This window comes from Corvus cornix, chromosome Z (assembly GCF_000738735.6).
Source record: "Corvus cornix cornix isolate S_Up_H32 chromosome Z, ASM73873v5, whole genome shotgun sequence".
NCBI lineage: Eukaryota > Metazoa > Chordata > Aves > Passeriformes > Corvidae > Corvus > Corvus cornix.
This window is the reverse complement of record NC_046357.1, coordinates 11,615,594-11,634,185: the sequence shown is the minus strand read 5'-3', so window position 1 is coordinate 11,634,185 and position 18,592 is coordinate 11,615,594. Positions and strand designations below refer to the sequence as shown.

At 41.0% G+C, this 18,592-nt stretch overlaps 1 protein-coding gene across 2 annotated transcripts in view; it reads right to left on the bottom strand.

Moving 5' to 3' along the window:
• LIFR (LIF receptor subunit alpha) overlaps positions 1–17,317 on the bottom strand; it is a 51,594-nt gene extending 34,277 nt beyond the window's left edge. Inside the window, exon 1 of one of the 2 annotated variants that reach the window (XM_039567513.1) lies at positions 17,233–17,317. The gene's annotated coding sequence lies outside the window, so the exon portion shown is untranslated. Of the gene's footprint in view, positions 1–16,758; positions 16,921–17,232 lie in introns of those variants that run through there. The other variant, XM_039567512.1, reaches the window with a different exon arrangement.
• Positions 17,318–18,592: the final 1,275 nt, after the last annotated feature.

Genomic DNA, 18,592 nt, shown 5'->3' with positions numbered 1-18,592 from the left:
GTCAGAAGAAGGCAAAACCTTGATCATTGTTGGCCGGAGCACAACAAGAGCAGTTGTTACTAAATGTAAATGTCTTTACATTGCCAGTCTTTGTTTTTAAAAATGGTATGAAGGGGGCTAGGCCCATTGTCTCCACCAGCAAAAGCTATTAGAATTAAACCACTTTTAACAGTTGTCCATCTTAAAAAAATATCAGCAATAGCACATCCCATAACAATCTCATTTCCTTGGGCAATGTATTTGTATCACTTCACTGGCACTATCATCAGTGTTTCAAATGTGCTCCACAACTATCTCTTGCTCCATTTTAAGCACATTACTTTGTCCTATATCCAGGAGACAAAGAACAGTTTATCCTCTGCCTTGCAGCAACCTCTTACATAGAAGATGACTGGACAGATCTCCAATAGCTCCTCCTTTAAAAACTCCAATTTTTTTTCACCATTTCACAGTCTCACTTTTTAGATTTCTGATCATTCCTAGAATAAACATTTCTCTGTGAACCAAAGCTGCTGTATCCACAGTTTTGAAATATCTCTGCCCTGAGGCCTGAGCATTATCAAGAACAATGAAGGAACTTTCCTAAGGCAAAGCTATGTGTTTACACAGCCCATGCCATATTTACTTTCTCCTACATTCAGACCTTGTTGACTTAATTTCGGTGTGTGATCCAGCCTTGGATACTGTACAAAGCTGCCACATAGCTGTTTATTTAGTACTTCAGACTTCAATCTCATCCTCAAATGGACTGCAAATCTCCTGACTGAGCATGAGTGTATTAGCACAGCAAATTCATCTTAAAGCCTTTGCCTGAAAAGGTCTTTCTCTTTTGAAATTTTAAAATATGGAAAGAGCCTCCAATAAGTCTTTGCTAAGTAAAAAAACTGTGGGTGTATATAAAAAGTATTCACATGCAAATTCATGCCATACCAACAGCAAAGGCATGACAGGCTGCAGTGTATACTGCCCTTTTTTAAGAGCAGCTACTACAAGCAGGATTCCATAATAACTGTTGGAAGGTACAGCACATGGGAATGTCCTGACTCCTGCCCAGGGCTTTATGTCATGTAGAGGAAGAACCCTTGTGCGTGTGGTCAGAAAAAAGAAATTCTGAATTTCTTTTTACACAGTAAAAGAACAGTTAGATTCAGATTCTTAACCACTGAAGCCAGCAGTTGGTGGCCTATATTTAAAAGAGCTCAGTAGCCATCATAGACTTTTAAATGACTTTTAAAGATGTTTTGATGCAGTCAGTGCACCTACTGGTGATCAGATAGATCAGAAAGGGAAGGCTCTCCAAGACAATAATGGGAAAATACATGTAGACAGCTTTGCTTTAAAACCTTGTCAGCTGTAAAGAAGGTTAAAGGTTCTATGACAAACTGAGAAAATGAGGGCAGCTAAGATATTACCAGCCTCTTTAGACTTTACCTCTTAAAGGAGAAATCAGAAAATAACTGGTATCTCTCTTTCTGACTCTGTTACTACATATTTCTTGGCTTAATTGGTTCCGTGTATCTTTTTTTTAAGCACAGCTGACCAAGTGCTCAATTCTCTTAAAAAAAAAAAAAAAAAAAAAAAGAAAAAAAAAAACAGTGTTTTACACTTAGTCAGTTGTAACAGATCAGTTCTCTAAGCACAAAAGTTCTGCAAAGCTTTGTTGTACTTTTGAGTTTTCTGGTCTCCAAACTTTTTCATTGTCAAGTGCTTGGAAACCACTTTGAAAACAAACAAACAAAACAGCTAAAGAAAAAAAAAACCAATAATCTTTCCAGACTGCTTTCTGCCTGCAACCTGATTTGACAGTCACAAGCCTCCAGATTTGTTTTTTAGAAATGTCTGTGAATTGAAGATTATTTGCCAGAGTTTTTATATATAAAACTGTGCTCCAGAAGCAGATACCTGAAAAGAAATGGTTAAAAAGTCAGCTTATACAAAAGGTTTAGGGAAACTAAGTGGAGAAATCTAGATGAAACCATTAAGACAGTAAAAATATATGTATTAAATGTAAAAGAAAAAGTCTCATGGTCGATAAATTTTCTCCAGCTACAATTTATATTTTGCCTCCACAGCTAAAGGTATCATCACAACAATTTGCCACCAAATGGAACATTAAAAGCTCTCAAGAAAAATAATTACACAGCACAGCACCAAAATATTGTAGAGAATGATAAGAGGCTGAATTTTTGGCAATACTAGACAGCCATCATCCCAAATATTGTCAGGCAGAAATGCAGGTGCTAAGTATGTGCCTAGATCAAACCTTGCTAGAAGAAAAACTACTCTGCTCAGCAGGTGGAGAAAGCTCATTTTACTTGTCTCTGCTGAAAGATACTACTTCAACCTTCAAAATGAAAGAAAACACACTTACATCCACATAAAAATGCATATATCAAGTTATGCATGCTACTGTTGCTAACTGAAAGCTTCCAAAAAAAAATTCCCCTATCTGAAAAACCATGCCAGAAGTACACATTTCTCGGAAACCAAGCAAATGGCCAATACAGCTGACAGTAAAGGCAATGAACACAGAAACAGAAGATGAACTAGCTTTCTTTAGAACAGCTTTGCTGATCCCACAGCCTCCAGTCTTTGACTTTATAACCAGTTGAGTAATAATAATAAAAAAAAGAATTAATAAGATTTATTTGAGGCAGAGAGAGCTTGGCTGTTTTTTAATAGAGTACATTCTTCCACCTCCTTGAAAAAATCTCCAAAGTTGAGACAAAAATCTCTAGTAATCTAAATACAGGCTTTCCCTCTCTGTTTTATAACATGGCACCATTCCACTTTATAAAAGATTTGCAGGACATGAATCATTGAAATGCGTTTATAAATGAAGACTGAGTCCCATTTGGGAATCTGGCTTTCCCCAGTTTTGAGGAATTAATTTAAGAATCTGCTATTTCTCTTTCTGAAAGCTGATAAAATAATTTAAGTTTCCTATCTGCACCAAATGTCTTTTCCTAATCTGCAGGGGAAGAAAAGAAAACAAAGACAGGGTGTTAATATATTATTCAGTAAATGTGCATGAGTACACAAGGCCAAACTTTCAGTCTTATGAGACATTTGTTTTGGTGGGGTTTTTTTCCTGTCAAGCACAAGGAGAAAAATTCCCTCTTTACTGCTTCCTCTAGCTGCCGAACAGCAGCATCACCTCTGAGATACTGGAAAGCCACTGCAGGCACCCAGCCTGCCTCTGCAAGGTGAAGTGAGAAGTCAGGAGACAACACACAAGCTCAACATAAGGATCAACACTTCAACATTTTTAAAGCTCCTGGTCTCTAGTACCACCTACAGATGCAAGTGTTTTAGCAAGCAATTTTACCAACAAGGGTAAAAGTGCACCCCAGACAGGGTAAGTATGTCACCAGTCTCAGGTTGTAAGGCAAACTTGCAACTGCACATGCATTCCAGTATTTTCAGTTTTTCCTTTTTTTTTCTGATCCCAAGACTGTCAGACACTATGGAAATACAAATAAGCAAGCTGCAGACTGGAAGAGCTGCAGGGTATTTCCAGGTAGTGATTTGCATGAGAAGCACCTTTACCTGGCAAGGACATGAGATGACAAATTCATGAACAAGTGCCACAAGTCAAGGGTGATTTTATGAAAGTATTTAGTACCTGCTGGACTATACAACACACACACAGAGAAACTGAGACCCCCAGGACTTGCCTTTTGAAAGAAAGGAAAATACGTAGCAGAAGCAGATATCAAATACTTTAATCATAGCAATGTATACAATTTTGAGATGGATTTGGAAAGTACAATGGAAGACTCCTTTGTGTTACTGATGTAAAACAAAAAAACCCCACCAAACAAGAACAAGACAGAGACTACTGGGAAGAATACCCCTGCTGGGACCGATGAGCTGGAGACAAAAAAAGCACAGTGATACTGAAGAGGTGGAGCAGTCAGGCAGAGCAGTGGGCTGAAAGGGCAGAACAAAGCAAAGAGACACTGTAGGAACTGATGATTTATTTCTACCATAATCAAAAGGTAACTTATTCAGTCACTTTCTGTTTTTCAAGCAAAATATGAGTTTTGCACACTTTGCCTTTTGCTCTCACTGATTTATGCCTGTTTTCAGTTAAACTGCATGCTAATTTAAAAATTCTTAGTCCTACTAGAGTAATTTTTTCATGTATTGTTCAGTGTACCCCACATGAGTAGTTCCCAAGCCAGACATTGCATTTAATGTTCCTAGCATGAGCTACTCAAAAGAACAAGACACTTTCAAAGGAAAATTGGGCATCTCACTCCTGATTTTGGAAACCCTTGCCATATCAATTAGTCATCGAGTACATGTTTAAATACAAGCACACCAATGACTACTAGGAGCACAACACTGCTCTCCAGATGGTAACAACAAAAACCAAACTCTTCTGAGAAACACAGTGAACCCAAATACAATCAAAAATAGACTAAATATGTATTGGGATATTTGCAAGCCTGTTCATGATTTATTGTTGTTACATATTAAGACAATATTATTATGGATTACCCCTAGGCCTTATTAGACATCAGAAAAGGCATGCTAGAGAGGTTTGAATTGCAGTCCAGTAAAGGTTGACTTCACTCTGCAGCCATTTTCCAACTGCAGAGTTTCACCAAGTTTGTAAGGACACAGTATGCTGAGATCTCACCTCCTCCTCCTGACTGAAGTGAACCTGAGCAGTGTGTTCAAAGGTTACTGCAGGGGTGAGAGGACAGACAACACATTATCAGATAAGCCCAGCTTCCTTAGGAAGTCAGCTCAAATTAACAAGCACAGATTCTTCTGCCATAGAGGTGCAGATGGAAAACACCTAATCATCTGAACAAAGAACAAAGCAAAGGGGTGAAGGTTAAGGGACACTACTGGCCAAAAGAGAATTTTTGATCTTCTAGGTTATTATGCTGTGCAGGAGAAGGAAACAACTCAGAGTCACTTGCACACTTCTGTTTTAACCCATTCAAAAATTTTCTTGATACTTACTACAACTGGAAAATTAATATTGTATGGAGATGAAGGATGTACTTGTATAAATCTGATTCGGCTACACACATTTCCTGATATGCTTGAATTTGGTGACATCACAATCAACACACTTCCTTGAATTCTTGTGCTTTGCAATGCAGCATGGAACAAGCACAGTGAGCAAAGGCACACAAGTCTGATTACTAAAAAATACTTCTTATCATGACTCCAATGGCTACCCACTATGCCTTTTCAATACTTAATACAGGTGCAAAGCATAGAAAAAAAGGCAGCCTCTTTTTTTTTGCAGTAGATAAACCAAGGATCCAATGAAAACACACGGAGAAGGTTTCCCCCAGCTCCAGTACTGATTGCATTTTACTGACACATAACTGAAAGAAAACATAATCCAATTATTCCAAAGCACATTTCAGTTTTGGAGGATACTGTTAGCCACGGTATAGTTCTCAAGACAGCATGTCTTCAGAGGAAAATGCCATTTGCCCACATTGTCTACTGCATTTTACTCAATGTCAGGTTCAAGAGCCAGACCACATCACTCAGACTTTACAAAGACTGCAGAATAAAACTGCTGTTCCTTAGAAGAGTCATAATTTTGTCCCTGCCAGTTCTCTTCAGGTCATACTTCCTTATGAACTCAGAAACATTAAAGAAGCTGACCTTATTAATGAAGAGTTTATTTTCCTTTATCTGGAAATGTCCAAAAACTTATTTTGAACTATATGACCTCTAATCTTCTTTCCAACACAGGAAAAGCCTAATTAGTTTTATAAGAGAACACTGATAATTACTGAAGCAATTCCAAGTGTGTTTTTTTTAAAAACCAGCAATGACCCAAGGGCTGGAATCCTTCATTGTTTACAATGAAACCTGTGGTATTTGAATTATTTTTAAGGTACAATGAACCAAATCCAAAGAAAGTCTCTCTTCATATTTACAAGGAGCATATAAATAGATCAAAGGCTGAAATGTGGCTTTCACATTAAATAATATATTGAGAATAAAGAGCAACAGTTATGTGATATCCTTTTAGAGTGAATGTAAGGAATGAGAGTCACTTACGAGAAATAAATTGGTTTTTTTTACTAATCAAGGAAATGGGCAATTCCTGAAACTATAGATCTATATTTTCTGACAAATTCCTGTTGTACTAATCTTTATTGAGACTAAAAGCTCTCACTCCCTGTTGTAGTTCCACTCTTAATAAGTAGCTGACAGATCATATGAAGACATACTGAAGGATGTTATCATGTATGACCACCCTTCCACTGGGGTGGGCAAACACTTTCCTGTCTGCTCTGCTCCCAAGTGGGCCCTCAATGCTGCCATTCCCCTTCCAATCTTGACAAAGGAGGAAGGTCTGCAATACAGTAGGACATTATCAGAACAAGTCAGTCCATGTGTAATTACATAGCAGTTGTATTTCCTTTGTTTATTTCCTTCACATGCTGTTTTAGTTGTATATTTTTCCCCCCTGGACTTTTTCACTTACACATATATACATGCATATCCCTCCTTTTAAGGTGGCAAAGTGTGGGAATTAAGTACTCAGAAATACAAATATTGACTTCTACAGTTGATATACTTCAGAGCTGGTCTCTTTCCTAATCAAATCTCATAGACACAGGCTATAAGAAATTAATATTAACCATGCACTTCATGCATATACATGGACTCACTCTCATGCCTGCTTATGGTACTCCCTCATTCTCTTGCTGCTTCATTCTCACAGCTTCCACTGGAGCCAAGGACCCAAAAGACATGCAGGCACTCTAATCTAGCTGTCTGAGGGCAACTACTCCTCCTTTTCTGCTCTGCTCCTCTCACAGAGATCCCTGCAAAGGGTTTATGGTCTACTTGTAGACCTTGTAGCAGCACAGCAAACCAGTGTCTCAATATAAACTGACTCTTTCATGTCATCCTTTCTACCCGTCTAATAGACTTTGATGCTTCCAGGAAACAGACAGCCTCACCTCAGTTTTAGTGTGTTCCTTCATGTTATCCCCTCTACAAATGTGCAGCACTTCCTTAAATGTACTGCCCTAACTGAAACAAATCACTTATTGCAACGCCAAAGGCACAAGATGTAGTTGTTTTACAATTAAATTAACACCCAGCTTTCCCTTCCAAGTAATTTAGACTGATCATTCAGTTTAGGCAGCACGTTGTCTAAAAAGAAAACAAAGATGCGAAAAATTCCTAAGTTTTTTCAGAATAATCTAAATGAGAAGTTTGTATTTTGTCTGTTGGATGGGTTTTTCTATCTTATAAAGTTCCTTTATTTTCCTTGATGAAAAAAAAACTACCAGCCCTTTAGGTGTTTCATGGAGCATCTCAGAATGGAAAATACTGCTATGAAAGTACTTTGCAGGGATGTTGTCCTGGTTTCAACAGGGATAAAATACTTAAGCAAACTCTGCACCATTAAGATAATGCTCAGCAAAAGAAACAAAGCAATGAAGATAGGAACATTTTTAAATAATAGGCACAATGGCTAGGATCCATGATATTTACTGCTGTAAAATAAAACAATGCTTTTCTTCAATTTCTTTTAGAAGCTAAGAAAAACAGAGAATTGAGTCCTTGTAAATAACCCACCAGCAAGTGCTGAGACAGCAGCATCTGCAAGGGTAATGATGCTGCACCTCATTTAAAACTGAAAGCAGCTCCTACAAGATTGAGACTGCTACTAATAGGACATAGAGTGAGTCAGTTCCACAAGTCTCTTCTGACATGATTCATGCTTAGAATAAGAAACAAAACAGAAATTTTTAAGGCCACATCTCACATCTTCACATCACTTTCACATGACCATCATTATAGCATCTGTAACTTGCATCTACCTCTTCTCCCTCAATCCTCCTTTGAAAGTGAGATTTACCTCCTGAAGTTCTCTTTTTTTTTTTCTTTTCTGAAGAGTGACTATAAAAAAGGGCTGAGGAGAGGAAAAAACAACCTTGGATTTTACACACACAAGTCATTCCAACTTTTCTATCTCTGCTTAACAGGATTCTTCCTTCCTGCTATTATTAGTAAATCGCACATCTTACTTCTCTCAGTATTGAGCTGGCAGATAAAGCACAAAGAAGAAGGATTTCTTACTTATTAGCTTCTGACACCAATAAATTCTGTATACCTACACAGTGGAATGAAAAACCTCTTCCTGTGGAAGGCAGTTCATCACATTTTTCATGCATTGTTGCTGATATGTTTAACTTTTTTGTTTCACAAGTCAGCAATGAAGCAGCTATTGTTTCCAAAGAGCTGAGCAAGTGCTCTCGACTGCGGGAGAGAGAGACGTGCGACAATTCTCAATGGTCTTTCTGGTGGCTGCCCAGACATGGGGGAGAGAAGGCAGGGGCAAGGGGAACCTGAAGAGCTGGAGAACTGGAGAACTAAAATCTGGGTGTAGTTACATGAATCATATTCTGTTTCAGTTTATTTTTAGTTTCTATTCCAGTATTCTATTCATTAGCAAAAGTTCTGCTCTTCATGCATCTAATCAGGTCTATCTAGACACACAGCACATGATGCATGAGGCCAAGCACATCCTTACAAGTTCACCTTTCTAAACCCAGAAACTGGTAGAACTTTTAATTTTATGGTATGAAACACCAACACATCGCTTTTTCTTCCTTGTTTGAAATATTCTTCTACAAAAGCCTGTGCCAATCTCACCACGAAGCAAGTCATTAGAACTCACAAAGCATTATACAAATAACACCATCTCAAACATCTTTGAAGAGTACTCTGCTTTTCCCATTTCTGCAACTTCCCATACTATTCACAGAATCTGCACAAGGACTATAAATGCAAAACATATTTAGATGTCAATGCAGATGCCTCAAGGATATAAGTATTTGATTTTGGAATAGTATATACAGAAAATACTTGCAAGGCACAGTAGAAGAGCTTAAAAAGATCAGATATATGTGTAGGTATTAAGAATGCAAGTGACAAATACCATATTTTGTCCAAATAAGAAAATTTTAAAAACTAAAACCAAACCAAAACAACTGACCATCATTAAAGATGGCAAAAATTAATGGTCATTGCTTCAAAAGAAGAGATCAAATGGAGACAAGTTTTACCAACACTTGTTAAATTCTTAATGTGATCGGCTAATCAAAAATCTGGGTTTAGATTGCAGGACCTTATTCATCTTAGTTCTCAGGTCTCATGAAACAAGCAGCTAAATGCTATCAGAGATCACCTGTGTCCTCTGATGAGAGAGCATTTCACAGCCAAGGAGAGCTGCTCATGACTAACTCACTGCAGATTTATGCAAGATAATAAGCCTCAGTAACCACATATATACACATATTGCTCTGGAATTTGCAAACACATAAAGTATATGACTAATTCTAACTTATGAATGAAGGTACGCACAAACTTATATTTGCACTGTTGGCAGGAGCCCAACTACATGAGCTCTTTCCTTAGTCTTCAGTACTGGAGAGGTGATCACTGAACAGGGCAGTCACATGAGGCACCTGAAGTTGAAGGACTCATATATAAACCATTGCTAAGAATGCTACACTTGAGGATCACGCAGAAAAGATGTGGAATTATAACTATACATTCTATGTTTGAGTGTGTGGAGAGGAAAATTAACACTATTTTGCTGAAAGCCTGTTAGTGACCTAATTCTACAGCAGCTATTGTAATGCTGAGTGCTTGCTCCCATTTCTGCCTGCAGTAATCACTGCCCAAATTCCAGCCCAGAGCTACCTACACTGATTAGCAACCATGCATACACCAGGGCAAAAGGATAGCAGACAAGAATCTAACGTTTTCAATGATACATTCTTTGCATATTAACACCAGCTGCATTGCTCATTAGTTGAAATATGAAGAAGGAACTGGAAAACATTCAATTTTCAAAGTATCAGTTATCACAGCTCAAGCAAATAAATACAAAAAAGATACTGAAAATTAAAGTCATAACAACTTTTTCTGTATGGATCAGGCTACCTTACAAAAGCCCTTGATCCAACAGCACAAGAGAAAAACTAGCCATTCATTAGCAGTGGAAATGGTTTCATCCAGTACAAAGTCGATTTATACTCAGGATCAAATTATTACTTCAAGCAGTTTGGGTCTGTTGTTGCAAAGGCTAAAACAATGCAACCATTTAGTTCAGAGAGGTTACTTGGTCACAGTTCTCAATTACCTACACAGAGAAAGGATTTAAACTTAACCCACCATGTTAAGACATGAGAGGAAATGCCATGTAGTAGACCTCCATTGAAAAGTGAACGTTGTGAGAAGTAAAACTAATTAAGTATTGGCAAAGCTTTTCAAGGGAGGAGTGAACTGACTGAAATAAAAAATAAGATTGGATCTATTATCAAGAAATTCTAAATATGGGTTCAATGCAAGTCTTCCTGTATTAAAGCCTTTCGTACACATGACTCCAATGTCAGACCAGATTAGCACAAATCATGCACAGATCTCACTTTAATAAGGATTTTAATGCTGAAGGAAGACAATATACAGGAGACAAAATACAAACTTTGAGGTAAGATTTAAAATAAGGATCATATAACATCTTGCTGGATTTACATCCAGACTGATTCCGTCATTTGAAATATGAAGCAACATTTGGTCAAAAATTTCCCATCATCTTGAAGAAAGAAACAGACCAACCACATTTAATTTGGAGAAGGCTGTTCTATATTGGGAATTGTGACAATGCTGCTCTAGCAGATGAATTACGAGTTACGTGCCTTGAGACCTGTGCACTAAAGACTTCCCACAGCCATGACCTTTGGAAATGTGTGGAGAAGGAGGGGAAAAGGAAGAGGAACAGGTATACTCTAGGGAACAGATATTATTATCCTCACAACCAGGAGAAGCCCTAAAAGGGTTTGACATTTATGTTCACCTCACATACACAGTACTTCAGTTTTTGTTGCACATAACTCAAGCCAACACTGAAGTCTACAATATAAATAAATCAGTTTTTCTTTTTTTTTTTTTTTTCTTTCATCTCCTCTCTTTTTTCTGCCTAGGATTAAACATTAGAAGCTTATCTCCTTGGTTTTAGCTCCAGAGTAGCTGTAAAAACCTCAGAGGTCAAACATCTCTTGCCGCAAGTGCTGAACTTGATCCAAAATACGAATTATTGTGAAAATTAGTTACAATTGGAATACTTATAACTTACATTCACCTTTGGGCTTCAGAATCTGCAGAAGCTCCACCTATAATACTGACCATTATAATTTTCTTCCTAAGTTCATTTGATTTAGGAAGCATTTTTGCCCTGCAGTAATATTAAAACCAATTATTTAAGAAAGATATTTTGAATCTCTGTCCTCACTGATTTTATACTTAAGAGAGGCCGTTAGATAACCCAGTTCGAGAAGGGCAAAAGCATGATCTGCCATACAAACAGAGTTAAATCACATGATGAGCAACACTGCTGTCTTGGCACAAGAGCTTCTGGGTGACTGTGCTAAGTCCTGTTTGGAAAGGAGAACGGCTGCCAGGCGAAGGCAGATACCACCAAATAACCCCCAAAGGCAGACCTGCCCCATGCTGAGCAGAGCCAAGACTCTTCTTCCACTTGTTCAAATTTTCCTCTCCTCTGGGTTCTCCAAGGCATGTGAGATTTGCAACTCTCAAACATGGAAGTAATTTGAAATGCAGCTAATAAAGGTAAAGAAAATATGAATATCAGATATTCTCAGACCACCCTGATGCACTGCAGTGTGGAGGTATCTTCACCCACAGCCTAAATGCTGCAGATGTGCTCACCTTCTCACTTTTTGAGACCACCCTAGACAATTTTGCAGTAAGTGGCCTGGGTTACCATCTGGCTCCAAAACAGCTTTTTCTGTGCTTCTATGTTCAAAGTGTTTGAAATGAAGAAAGAGCAATCTTTAAAGCTTTAGGCTGAAAGATGTGTGATGCCCAAGGGCACAATGTGGGGGGCATTCAAGGGCATCAAGCCAGCTAGGAGAGAGCTGGCTTGCTCTGCTCACCGCCCTAGCCAACCTTGCCATAGGCCATATCCACACCATCCAGAAAAAATGCTTAACTGTGCCTGAGTTATGTACAGTCAACTGAGCCTGCATTTCCTCTTGGAGGGAAGTAGCTGATTTATTCAGGGAGCAAAAGTCGCTTAAGTTGATGGCTGAGGCCCAGAAGTAAAACATGGACTATTTCTGAGCCAGACTGACAGTGTAAACCACCCTCAACCACTCCTGTTACTTGTACTTTTATTATACCTTTAAGCAACTTGTGCAATAATGACAAAATTATGCAAGCATAAGAAGTATTCCAGCATACTTTTCAGACAGTGTTTATCACCTAAAGAAAACACTCAAATACATTGCTTTATTTAAATTTCATGATTACTCACTACAAACTACCAAGCAACCTTGATATGAAACTGTCAAGATTCAGTCAATATTATAAAGCTGTTATAAGTGCAGTTGTAGGTACAAAGCAAGCACAAAGGTATACCTCTATTTTTGGCATATATGTATATTCCAAAAGAAAGTACTTTTGACTGATGATCAAAATGCAGTAAGCTATACTGGCAGGTAACACCAGCATAACATTACTCATCGATACAGAACCACCCCCCTCCAAAACAAAACAAAACAAAAAAACACCCAAAAAAACCAAACTAAAAAACTCCAACCAAAAACTAAAAAAACACCTCTTGTCATTTCCTAACCAGTGTTACTGTATCACTGAAACTGGCTGGCTGGGGAGAGAATGCTGCAACATAAAATCAACCTCAAGAAAACACTATCTACTTAAGGAAATTTCAGGAGACTGAGGCTGGCTGAAAGGCTGTGCTTTTCGTTTTGCAGGAAACTGCTCCTGAATTGCTGGGTACAGATGAGAAAGGACATTGCTCCCTGACAACACATGGCCCAATAGAGGGGGGAGGTGGTCCTAAAACCAACCTGCCAACACAGCAGTCCATCCTCTGCTGTGCGCTGTGCTGAGGGTCTGATTTTTGGCAGGGTAGAAAGTGAGGCAGAAGGAGCAGGGAATTGCCACAATGCTGTCCTTGTTTCCATGGCATGTGCTTTTATAACTTGTGCTCCCTGAGGTAAAAGGCACAATTTGGACTCAACAGCTGACAACTCAGCAGTTCTCTGCCTGTGGGATAAGGGAAAACTGGTTCTGTTGTAGCAACAGTTGACCTCACTCCAGTGCCAGCTCCAGACCGTGCATGGAAAGGAGGGGGGACATATGCCCTTCAAAACCTTACACCCTGACCAACATTCATACCAATGGCTTAGAAGTTATTTTTAGCTTAAGCACTTTCTGCTTACAGTGAAACCTGCTACTAGGAGGGATTCCAAGAGGCAGCAGCAGGGAAAGGCAGACAGCAGCGAAGTGGCAAAAAGCCCCTGTTGAGCTTCTGGTGCTTGCAGGAGTTCAAGGACCTTACAGACACACAGCAGGAGGGCTCCCACAGTCCATAAATGTAGGGACTGCAAATTTTCCAGAGGAAGGAGGATAGCAATGAGCAGCAAAAAAATGATGATGTGTATGAAAAACAGTCCCTGGATATATTTCTCAGGGAGAGACAAGAACTTCCAAAGATCATTTATTCTAATTAAAATCTGTTAGTTTGTAAGTCAGTAAGGAAGGAAGGCAAAGAATAGAGGGAACTTCTTTGTGATAGATACCCTAGTTGTCCCTCAAGCCCTAAAAATGCAAGTCTGTTCATCTAGGTCTGTTTATCTAGGAATTTATATGGCCCTCATCATCGCCATGCTAATGACTCTGGAAGAAATCCATGCAACTCTGGCTGATGATCCCTGAAGACATTTAAGCACATATAAAACCCAGACTTCTGATGCTTCAACCTAAAGGAGACATGTTCCAAAATCCCACTTAGCTGCAGGTAAATATTAGAGAGGAAAAAAAAATAAAAGCAGAGGTGATGATAAATTTTGTAGGCATCAGCACGCACAGACACAGTGTTGTCTTTGACAGGGCCATACCACTTGCCTGATACTTAAACACTCAAGATTCACAAAGCAATTACGCCCTGCATGCATCTGCAGATAAAATGAGCACAAAACCAAAGAATTAGGTTCCAAAGAGAAAAGCAGTTGCTTTTGGTTAAAGATATAGGAGAAGAAAGCAGGAGGAGTGCTCCTTTTTCTGAGGCAACTCAGTCACTGCAGCACTTGCTGGGGTATCAGAAACATCTCTGACCACCGTCAGAGGTTACTCAAAGTGACAAATGAGTCAGGATGAAGACTCCTCCAGCTCTTCTGATGTTGGCATTTCTCTCTGAAGCTTAAGTAACCACTGACCCAGTGCAGAACTCATGTCCTTGTGAGAGGGCACTCACTGGAAGTGAGGGACCATGGTCTCCAGGTCTTGGTCCCAAGGATTATTTTCCTCTTTTACATTAAACTGTTTATGGAACAAAATGTATCAACCAGCTTTGGAGCATAGAGCACTTCCTAAGTCTTATCTAGAAGCAATTTATTTTTCTTATTTTTAGACAAAAATTTGATGCCTAATAGTCAAAAAGTAATCATAACCAAACCTCAGGGGAAAAGAAAAACATAATCCATCTGCATCAGCCTTGTGATATACTGCACTCTGCAAGATAGAGTCAGTATTTACAAACATCTAGGTTGTTTAAGACTGCCAAACACTTTTTTCTAGAGGTTTCATCTTTCAGATGAAATTCTTGCTAACATATAGAGCTTCATAAGAGCTTCCTCTTCATAAAGCACAATATTTGCTGTCAGACATTCACTGGATTAAGTAATCCAACATTCATACTCTAAGAGAGCTGTTTCTAACACACTTAGAGATTCTGTTCTAGCATTACCTATGGATGTTAATAAATTCAGGTATTTTTTTAACCTTTTCTAAAGCACTGAGCTGCACGACACTGAAATAGATGTGACGTTACAGCCACAGATTGTAACTCAACAAGCACTTGAAAATTAGAGCCCTATGAATACCTGCTAGAGTAGCAGCAGCAGCAGCTTTGCCACCTGTGAAAAAGTCTTCCTCTCTTTCAGAGGAGCATCTCCACCCATATGGCTGTTCCCATGTATTCCTGATTTGCCTTTGGCAAGAATGCCCTCACCTAAAGGTTAAGTCTCTCCCTTTCCTCAGCACACCTGTAAAGGGATTTTGCACAATCTAGCCCACAGATAATGCTTGCCACTGGTTGCTCTAGGTGACTAAAGTGGCGTATTTGGAGAGTGCACAATGGAAACTGTTATCACTTAATAATGCTGATAAAAGTTTGAATAGGTGAAACAGCGATAAGATGAAAGGATGCAAAGATTTAGTAAACAGAAAGCAAACAAAAATCAGATTATCTACTGACTCCCTAAAAGTTATGTTCGAAACCAGCTCCAACTTAGTGATTTTTCAGCTTTCCTTTTGTGAACTTCTGCAACATTTTCCAGGGCAGATCACAGCCCTGCAGTCTACTGACACTAGACTGTCTTTTCTTAGTCCTCTCAGAAGTAATCTGCAGCTAATGGCCAGCAGCTCATGCTGAGAAATACCAATCAAGTACAGATATGGTGCTTGCTACTCATTCTGCGGATACACTCATGGCATTTGCTCCTGTCTCTTCCAAATCCTTCCCCTCATCAAAGATATTTTTTTGTTTTGACCTTGATTCACATTGTGGCCAAACGCAGGAGATTTCTATGTCTATTCTCACCTTTATGTACAGAAGTCAACAGAAATCAAAGCTTATCTTTATCACCAAAACCGTGCAGCATAAAACAGTTGATGAGCTAAGGATAAGCTAAGCACAGACTTTTTGCATATCAAGGCATTCATGCATTCTTCCCTACATGATGTGCAAAGCTTTATATATAAAGCATGTGGGCACTGATGGATCTACACCACAAAAAACATACCGTGTCAGCAGGCATTGCCACATGCTGATTTGAGAAGGAACATGGCATGACATAGAGTTTAATCTTTCCCACAGCTACTAAACCTGCTCAGTCTTATTAACAGTCTGGGTTCATGCTGTGGGGTTGAACTAAGGGTTTAGCAAGAATTTAAAGAATTCTTGAATAGTAAGGAAAAAAGACAGAATGGACTTCCAGGTGAGATGCCAAAGACGAGTCACACTGCCTTACTTAGGTAACAAGCTGGGTTTCAAATACAGCAGAAATCTACCCAATTCCCAGGCTTCCCTGAAAGAAATTTGACAGGGCATTGCCTTGACAATGGAATATAAATATTTGACTATTTTTGCAACGGTAATTGTCAAAAAGAATCAAAGTGACAATTCCTACACAACAGCTCACCATCGCAGTCTCCCCAGTATTAGATGGTTATAACACCTATCTAGATCTTCGCTCCCATTTATAGCAATCTTCCGAGGCATTCACCACCAAGGACAATTGAAAAACCAATAACCAATTCCTACCGAAGTAACACACAGCATGCCAGCACAAGCATACTCAATTCAAATTTACATGTTGAATTTTAACAAGGGAATAATGTTCTTTACAGAACTACCTCAAAGGCTTTGAGAGATCGTTTACGAATACGATATCTACACACATTACAAATTCAATTACTCAAAACAGACACAGCTGCTACTGTGCCAGAGTCCCTGTACAGCCAGTGTGCAGCGAGGCGCCCAGCATGTCTGGATGTTCCCCAAACACAGAAGAGGCTCTGGAGTCCTTTCCTAAGGTCCATTTTTTCAAAAGGGTGCTACTTACTTGAAAATAAAATAAAATAAAATTAAATTAAAATTAAAATAAAATCACAAAAAGAGGCATAAATAGTATTTACCCTCTGCTCAGTCCTTGAGCCAGCCAACCTGCCAGCCAGTAGAATGAGCTGTTGACAAAACACAGCCTCTATTTAAGTCGCAGACTCCGGGCAGCGGCAGAGAGGAGCCGCCGGTCTCCCCCCGCGCCCCGAGGGAGGCTGCCGCGGTCTGCGCCCGCACCGGCTCCGACGCGCCGCCGCCGCCGCCACCGCCACCACCACCACCTGTCCCCAGCCCCGGCCGAGCCCCCGAGCCGCACGACAGCGGTAAGGCAGCTGGGTGGTGGGGGGGGTCTCCGAAAATCCCCGCCGCCGCGCTGGGGTCGCGGCGGGGCTGCCAGCCCCCCCCCTCCGCCCCTCCGCGGCCGGCACCTCCCCGGGGCGGGCGAGAGCGAGGGAGGGATGAAGGGAACATCCATCATCGCGCCCCTCGGGCCGCCCCCTCCCAGGTGCGAGCGGCCGGGACTGGCGCGCCCGGCGCGGTCCCGCACTCACCCGGCGCCGCCCGGCCGTGCCCTGAGGGGGCCGCATGCCGCGGGTGCCCGGGCGGTGCGCGGCGCGGCCCAGCTCCGGCGGCAGCAGTGCGTAGCCGCCGACAGGAAGGAGGGATGGAGCCGCGGAGGAGGAAGGAGGCAAAGAGAGGGAGGGGATGGGAGGGAGGGAGGGAGGGAGGGAGGGATGGAGGAGCAGGGCTGGCGGGCTGCCCGCCGGGAGGAGCCTGCGCCGCGCACCGCCCGCCGTCGCCCCCGGCCCTGCCCCAGGCACCGCCGCCTCCCGCCGCCCGGCACGGCCCGGTTCGGCCCCGCTGCCTCAGCGCCGCTGCTGCTGGGCCGAAGCGGCCTGGGGTTGCGGGCTGACGCGCGCCCTTGGCCGTGTGGCGGGGCCGAGCTGCCGGGGACACTGCAGGCACCGGCCGTGTGGCTGGGTCGCCAGCGGGCTGTGGCGAGTGTACTGCCGGGAGGGTGAAGGCGCGGATCTCATCTCACCCTTTCAGGTTTTCTCCGTGACACTTTCCTTCTTAGGAAAGTACCTTGAATGCTTCCAGCGCTGCCAGACCTCCAGGGTTGGACGTGGTGGGCCTGGCCCTACAGACCCAGGCGATTCTTGGTTCATTTTATCTTTGTATTTGCCACTAGTTTTTGAGGTCTGGGACTTGACCTCCAGTATTTATTTGAAGCCACAACTGTTGCATGTCAGCCTCTCTTTTAAATTAAACTTGAAATCTTCACAATCCCACAGTCTCAAGAGTCGGGCAATTAAAAAATATGCCACGAGACCCATAAAATCAGAAGAGTTGGCAAGCCTGTGGCTCCTCTCTTGTGCCCCAGTCAACCACAGGAGAATGGGGAGAAAAAGTGAGTGCTAGATTTTCCTTGCAATTTTTGCCTACATTTTCTTAGTGTGGTTTTCCAAGTTGCTGCAGATTGTTCGTTTGTCTCAGAACCCAGATGACAGGGATCTGCAAATACTTTCATGGAAGTCCTGGGCCAAACTTGTGTCCCATGATGGCTAAGTAGATGATTTCAGGTCACCAAATACAGACTCTCCTGTCATCCTGCACATTGCCTGCATGGTCTAAGTGAACACAGGCTGTTTTGTAGAGAAGAAATCTGCCACTGTTCTATCTCCTTTCCAGCATTTTTACTTGTGCAAACAGAACAGGAGCTTCAGTAGACCAGCAAGATGTATGTGAACCTTGTGATTTGGTCATGCATCAAGATATGACTTCAGATCTATTCTAGCTCAAGAACACACTTGACCTCAGGCCTTAAACTCTGTGATACTTGTCTATGTGTTGGTCTGTGTCATCTCAAGAGGAAGGATTGAGTCTCCTTATACACCTACCATTCCTGGA